This window comes from Molossus molossus, unplaced genomic scaffold, assembly GCF_014108415.1.
Source record: "Molossus molossus isolate mMolMol1 unplaced genomic scaffold, mMolMol1.p scaffold_m16_p_5, whole genome shotgun sequence".
NCBI lineage: Eukaryota > Metazoa > Chordata > Mammalia > Chiroptera > Molossidae > Molossus > Molossus molossus.
In genome coordinates, this window is record NW_023425388.1 from 12,403,872 (window position 1) to 12,411,964 (window position 8,093).

Sequence of the window (8,093 nt, forward strand, 5' to 3'; positions counted from 1 at the left end):
CTTTTGCCCATTTTTTAATTTGGTTTTCTTATTGAATGTTGAGTTTTTTATATATTCTAGATATGAGTCCTAAGGTGTGTGCTTTGCAAATATTTTATTCTGGTCTGTAGTTTGTCTTTTCATTCTCTTAATGATGTCTTTTGAAGAACAGAAGTTTTTTAATTTGATGAAGTCCTAACAATTTGTTCTTTTATGGATTGTGCTTTTAGTGTCATATTGAAGAAATCTTTGACTAACCCAAGATCACAAATATTTTCTCATATGTTTTCTTCTAGAAGTTTTGTCATTTTATTCTCCCTCTGAATTACCTTTGTACCTTTATAAAAAATCAGTTCTCCATATATGTGTGGATTTATTTCAGGACTCTCTTTTTCTGTTCTATTGATCTGTTTGTCTATCTTTATGCCAATACCATACTGTATTAACCACTGTAGCCATGTAAGTCTTTAAATCAGGCAACATTGTTCTTTTTCAAGTTGTTTTGACTATTCTAAGTTCTTTTTGAATTCCCATATCAATTTTAAAATCAGCAGGTAATTTCCCACAAATAAAAGTCGGCTGGATTTTGGTTTGAGATAGTGTGGATCTATCAATTCAATGATAATCGACAGTTGAACAATACGGAGTCATTTGATCCATGAACAGGTATATCTCTCCATTTATTTATATCTTAATTTCTTTCAGCAATGTTTGTAGTTTTTAGTGTTCAAGTTTACATATATTTTGTCAGACTTATCCCAAAGCATTTCCTACTTTCTATACTGTTTTAATTTGTAACTACAATTGCTCATTGTCAGTATATAGAAATACAGTTGATTTGTGTATATTAATCTTATATCTTACAACCTTAGCCATTTGCTATAATTGTGGATTTGTCTATCTCCTTGCATTTCTATCCATTTCACTTTGTTTGTTTTGAAACTCTACTGTTAGGTGCATAAATGTTTAGTGTTATGTCCTCCGGACCAAATGACTCTTTATTATTATGAAATTGCCTTCTTTGCCTCTAATAGTATTCTTTTCTCTGATATCTACTTTGTCTGGTATTAACATAGGCACTATAGCATTCCTTATATTAGTGTTAGCATGCAATATTTTTTCCACCCTTTTACTTTTAACTTAGTTGTGTCTTATATTTGAAACTCTTTTTTGCCCTGGCCAGTTTGGCTTAGTGGTTGGAGCATTGAATCGCAGACCAGAGAGATCTGGGTTCAGTTCTCACTAAGGGCATGTACCTCAGTTGTGGTTTGTCCCCAGCCTTGGTTGGGGTCGTGTGGGTGGTGACCAGTCGATGTGTCTCTCTCACATCCATGTTTCTCTCTCTCTATTCTTCCCTCTCTCCCTCCTGCTCTATCTGAAGATAAATGCAGAAATGTTCTCGGGTGAGGATAAAATAATAAAATAAAATAAAATAAATTAAAATAAAATAAAATAAAATAAAAGTCTTTTTAACCCAATCTGATCATCTCTTTCCATTGAAATATTCCAGAGGTGGGAAACCTTTTTTCCGCCAATGGCCATTTGGATATTTATAACATCATTTTCGGGCCATATAAAAGAATCAACTTAAAAATTAGCCTGCTATGTTTGGTCAGGCTAATTTGATGAGGCGTGTGATGTTAGCTGGTATTGTATTTCACAGGCCTTATATGGCCCGCCAGCTGGATGGTCCCCACCCCTGAACCATTTACATTCAATGTGATTATTGATATATGTAGATTTAAGTCTATCATATAGCTATTTGTCCCACATATTCTTTGTTCCCTTTTTCTTCATTTTCTGACTTTTTTTTTTGGATTCACTTAGATCCTTTGTTGGCTTATTAGCTGTAACTCTTTATTTTGTTATCTTTGATTTAGGGTTTGTAAATTTCTCACAATCTACCTTCAAGGGATCTACCACTTTACACATACATATGTAAGAGCCTTAAAGTACTCTACTTTCACTGCTCCACTCCTGTCTTTTATACTGTTGTCTTACATTTCACTTATGTTATAAATGCCACACTATGTTGTAATTTTTTTGTAAAAATTTATCTCAGATTTTTAAAATATTTACATAAGAAAAAAATCTTATATATTTACCCATATAGTTATCATTTTCAGTGCCCTTCACTTCTTTGTATAGACCCAGATTTCTACCTAGTATTCTTTTCTTTCTGCCTGAAGAAAATCTTGACCATTTTTTACAGTGCCAGTCTGCTGGTGAGGAATTCTTTCAAGAATATATGTGTGAAAAAAATCTTTACTTTACTTTTTCTCTTGAAAGAATTTTTGCTGGGTTTAAAATTCTATTGTGATGGGTTTGTTTGGATTTTGTTTATTCAGCACTTTAAAGGTGTTGCTCCACTGTCTACTCACTTTCATTGTTTCCAACAAGAAGTCTGTAGTTATCCTCATCTTTGTTTTTCTGTATGGAATGTGCCTTCTTCTTCTTTTTCTCCTTCTCCTTCTTCTTCTTTTACTAGCTGCTTTTAAGATCTTTCTTTTTATTGCTGGTATTGAGCCATTCAATTATGGTGTGCCTTAGTATAATTTGTCATGTGTCTCATTGTGATTTCTTGAGTTACTGGGACCTACATGATACTTTTCATCAAATTGAGTATTTTTTCAGCAATTATTTTTTTAAATATGTTTTCTGCCCCTGGCCCCATGCCTTCCTATTTTTTAGGGTCTCCAAATACTTATGTATTAGACCACTTGAATTTGTCTCACAGCTTCTGTCTCACTGCTGCTGCTTATTTTTTAAATTCTTTTTACTCTGAGTGTTTTATTTTTGGATGGTTTATAGCAATACCTTCAAGTTCATATTTTTTATGGATTGACTAATCTACCATCCCCTCCAGTCCTTCCAGACATTTTTTTCCTTTCCTTGAGTACTTTACCTACTCACATACATAGATTGGGACCCTGCTAAATATTGAAGAGGGGCTGCCAGCAGATCTGAGGTTCTCTCTCTCTAGAGCCCTATTCTTTTCAGTACTCTCTCCTGACAACTCACACTGCCATGACCTTACCAGAGTTTGGGTTAGATCTACTCATTTAAAGGAATCTTCCAAGCACCATAGCCTGGAAACTCAAGACAGTTAACTGGGCAGTTGCAGGACTTACCTGGTTTGGTTCCTCTCTCTCTCTGAGATCATTGTCCTTCATTGCCCCACATCCAATGTGTTAAAAATTATTATTTCATATATATTTTTAGTTTTATTTCTTCTTGTTTCAGGCAGGAGTATAACTCTTCCTTGTTATTCTATCTTGGTAGGAAGCAAAAGTCCCTGGTTTATTTAATTTACCCCTGCATTTTATATATATTTTTCCATTAACTTGATTAATTTTTCATTAACTGTTTTGAGTAAATTAATCATATTGTTTATTTCATGTTTACATTTTTCTTTTTTCATTTATTTTTTTATCTTCACCCAAGGACATTTTTCCATTTTTTGTTTAGACAGAGCAGGAAGGAAAGAGAGGAAGAGAGAGAGAGAGAGAAACATCGATGTGAAAGGGACACATCGAGTGGTTGCCACCCACATGACCCAACCAGGGCCGGGGACAACTGCAGCCAAGGTACATGCCCTTAGTGGGAACTGAATCTGGGTCTCCCTGGACCACAGGCCAATGCTCTAACTGCTGAGCAAACTGGCCAGGGCAAGAAATAATCTTTTTTTTTTTTTTTGGTATGTGCTCCTAGCAGGAACATGTTTACATTTTTCTAAGTGCTCTGACAAAATTGTATCAAATTCAGAGTTAGTTTAATAATTTCCATTACTTGAAAACTGCCAGTTTTTAACATGACCCCTGAAATGTAAACCTTTTTCTATGTAGTAACTGTGACAATTTTTGTTAGCACTGGATGTTCCTTCTATTTCTCAAGACTGAGGTCCAGTGTCTTTCTCTTTGACATGTGTACCCTGACGTTATATTTTTGCTGATGGCCACCCAGGTATGCCAGTGCATTTATAGAACAAATTCATCTCCCCACTAATTTAAGAGGTACCTTTGCATATACCAACCTCCTGGGGGCATTGAGTGTGCTGAACCTTCTGTTCCAACTTACTGGCCTATCCATTCATGAAAGTTCACTCTGTGTTAATTTTTGGGCTTTATAATATTGTTCAACAAAGCTAATACCCCATCATTACTGTTCTTTTTTAAGGAGTTTTTGTTGTTGCTCTTGTTTATTTTGCCTGCAAACTTAGCATAAGCTAGCTTATTTTAAAAAATTAAAAGTTGGTATTTTTATTGGAATTTTATTAAATGTATTAACTTAGGGAGAATTGACAGCTTTATGTGTTGAGTCTGTAGTTCCAAGAACATGGCATATCTTTTACTTGTTTTCTTTGTGTCCTTTTTTTTCTTCACAGGGATTGTACACATTTCTTGTTTATTGTATTCCTAGGCCTTTCTTTTCATTTTTGTTACTGTTGTAATGGGGTCTTTTCTCTCATTATATCTTCTACCTGATTACTGCTTGTCCTGTATATCAATTTTGTATCCTGCCACCTTTCTTGATGTATTATGTGTAGTTGTTTTTCAAGTGATTCTCATGGATTTTCTCACTATAAACTCTATCATCTAGGGCTGTGAGGGCAGACTGCAAGGATTCCAACCAAGCCTTACCATCTACTGGCTGTGTGAACTTGGACAAGCCATTTGCCCTCTGTGCCTCAGTTTCCTCTTCTGTAAAATGTGATGATATAATACCAACCAGAGAGGATTTGGGTGAGGATCAAGTGAATTACATATAAAGCACTTAAGACAATGACTGACACAAACATATGTTGTGTTCAATGGTGCTCAGTGAAATACATAATTCTAACAGTCTGCAAGTAGTGTGGGTTTTACCTACTGCATCTCAGGTTTTATATCTCTAATTTGCTTCTCTTTCCTGATTTCATTGACTAGAATCTCCAGTACAACAGTGCATTCTAGTGGTGGAGATGGGTTGTCCTCACCTTAGCAGGAACAGTTTTGCCATTTCCCCTGAACCATTTTGCTAGCCTGTGGACTGAGACAGGGATGTTTTATAGTTGTTGTTTGTATTTTAAAGCATCCATTTGTTCCTGTTTCATTGGAAGTCTTACTTTAATCAGTAATAGCTCTTTCATTTTGATAAATGCTTCTATAAATATGATCTTCTGATTAATATAATGAATTACACTAATAGAGTCCCTAACAATGAACAATCTTTGTGATAACTTAGTTATTATGCATTCTTTTATTTTTGATGTACTCCCTGTCTCTGTTTTCCAATATTTTATTTAGAGTTTTCGGACTGATATTCATAAGTAAAGTGGCTCTGTACTTTCCTTTTTTTATTTTTAGTCTTTGTCAAGCTTTGGAATCAATGTTATATTCACTTCTAAAAAAGAATTTGGAAATTTTCCTCTTTTTTCTATAGCCTGGGAGAGGTTAATAGCATTGGTGCCATGTGCTCTTGGCAGTTTTAGCACAGTTTCTCCATGAGGAAAAACTAATCATTTATGACAAGTCACAATATGATTTTTTAAACCTGGTATTTGGGGGAAGTGAGGGAGCTCAAACACCTTTCTCTGTTTATTTTATAGAAATCAGTCTATTTAGAATTTTTTAAATCTCTCAGTAAATTATAATTTTTTTAGGAAATGGTCCATTTCATTAAGGATTTGAAATTTCTTTGCATAGAGTTTTGTTTTTACTTAAATAAAAGGCATCTGATGAAGAAGGAGGAAGTAGAGAAGGAGAAGAAAGACCTGTGAATAGCTTGGGAGGGAAAATCAGTTTAACTTGTACAGGCAAACAAACCATGTGGGCAGAGATTCAGAGAAAAGGAGGTGTTTTCTGAAGAGTTTTGTAAAGAAAATAATGTGATTTAAACAGGATCTTTTTTTTTTTAGAGAGAGAGAGGGAGACAAAGAAACATCAATCAGCTGCCTTCTGCATGCCCCTTACTGGGGATCGAGCCCAAAACTCGGGAATATGCCCTGACCAGGAATCAAACTGGTTCCTCTCAATCCATGGGACAACATTCAATCCACTGAGCCACACCAGCTGGGCTAAACAGGATCTTTTTAACCATATTTGGTGCCCAGGCAAAGTAGACCATTCATAAATACGTAAGATTTCAGAAAGTCCACAAATCTTAAAATATCCCCATCAAAACCTGAAATATATGTTTCGCCCAAACAATGTGTCATAATGAACTTTAAGGAAGGTGTGTCTCTAAAGAAATGACGATAATCAGAGGGTCCAGTAACAGATTCTTTGTGGCCTTGATGGCTGACATTAGTAAAGATTCAGAAGAGGTGAGAATCCTAAGCCCAACTCCAACTCAGGGTGCTGTGCTGATTCCAGCCCCAGCCATGCTGGAGGAGCCAGGGATGTTCACAGTAGGGGAGAAGCCACTGATGGTCATCCTTCCGGAATGTCACAGGATTCTGATCTTCACAAATTTTCTGTGCTTTTGTTTGTGAGGCCACTGTGTCATAGCAGGAGGCCTCCTGAGCCTGTGTAGGCAGTGCATCCATGGCTCACCTCCTTGCACCTTGCTACAGTGCCCCCTTTTCCATTCCTGGGAGGCTGCACAGATGGATATGAGGGATCCAATGGGCGTAAGGTATTGTTTGTGTGTACCAGACTGTATGCTTGTCCCAGAGTGGTGCTTACCAGATGTGCATCCTTGAATGAGACTACTTCCCCTTGGGCCCATCTTCCTAACACCACCCCCCACCAGCTGCAGGAGGCTCACAGGAACCAGGCAGGCCTGTGGGCTTCCAAAGAGGGAAGGTGTCCAGGGGGAGCCCTGAGCCCTGCTGTTAGCACTGCAGCCTGGCTTTCAAAGTCAAGTAGCAGAGCCCCATGTCAAGTGACAACTTCCAAGACATAAACCAAACCAGTGGGAGCTGTGCTGACTGGCACTGATTCCATGTGTCCCTCCCTGATAAGGACCAAACCAGCTCCAGTGTTTGAGGGCTCCCAGCTCGCTCCTTTACCCCTGCCCGGGGGCAGCCCTGCCATGATGTCTTCCTTACATCTCAGGAATATCTCACGTCCCCACTTCCATGGCTTTTTTTTTTTTTTTACTGTAATTTAGAGGTGGTGTCCAGCTATTGATATATATACCTCCAACAGTCTGTTTGTGCACGTGAAAATTTAAAGGAGGTCATTTAAAGAAGGTCAGCATGTTTTCTTATGGATAATTGTGATTTACAAAAAAGAAATCTTTCAAATAGCGCGCTTGAAAATAGGAGTTTATATATGGTTTTAAAATCGTTGCTGAAATTTAAATAAAACGGTAAAATCATCAGTCTTTCCATACCTTTTAAAATTCAGAAAAAAATTGCCCACCAGTGTGGCTCAGTGGATTGAGTGTCATCCCATGGACTGACAGGTCCCAGTTCAATTCCCAGTCAGGGCACATGCCCAGGTTTCAGGTTTGATCCCCCAGTAGGGGGCGTGCAGGAGGCAGCTGATCAATGTTTCTGTCTCACATTGATGTTTCTATCTCTCCCTTCCTCTCTCTATAAAAAAATCAGTAAGAACATATTTTTTAAAAAGAAATGAAAACTTAAAAAAATAAAATTCAGAAAAAATTATCCTAAATTTGTAAGAGCCAAATGAAGTTGAATACAAATAGCAAGCTGGTCAGCTAGCTGCCGGTCAATGTCGTGGTCAAAACCAACAGCTCGAGGAGCGAAAAAATGGCGGCGGAGTGAACGGAAGCTACACAGACCATCTCCCAGAACCAAACTGGAATTACAACTATAACACAGACAAATCGACGGGAAAAACCAACAGAAAAGCAGCTTGTGAGGACCATATAACGAGGGACACTGACTCCATCCCGGCGAAGGCGCGAGACGGGGGCTGGGAGTCCACGGTCGGCAGCTCGGCAGCGGCCTCAGCTGGGAGCAGCGCCCTCGGGTTACACTCCCAGGCGGCTCCATAGCGCAGAGCCGGGACAGAGGCTAAAACAGCCACAGCCACAGCCACTCACCTTGGGCTCCGGCGGAGGGAGGGCAGACTGGACTGGAACTGTGTGGGGACACTCGGGATTTGGAGGGCGCTCAGAGCTTTGGCTGAGTGCAGCCACGCAGGACGGTAGCCACATTGCTC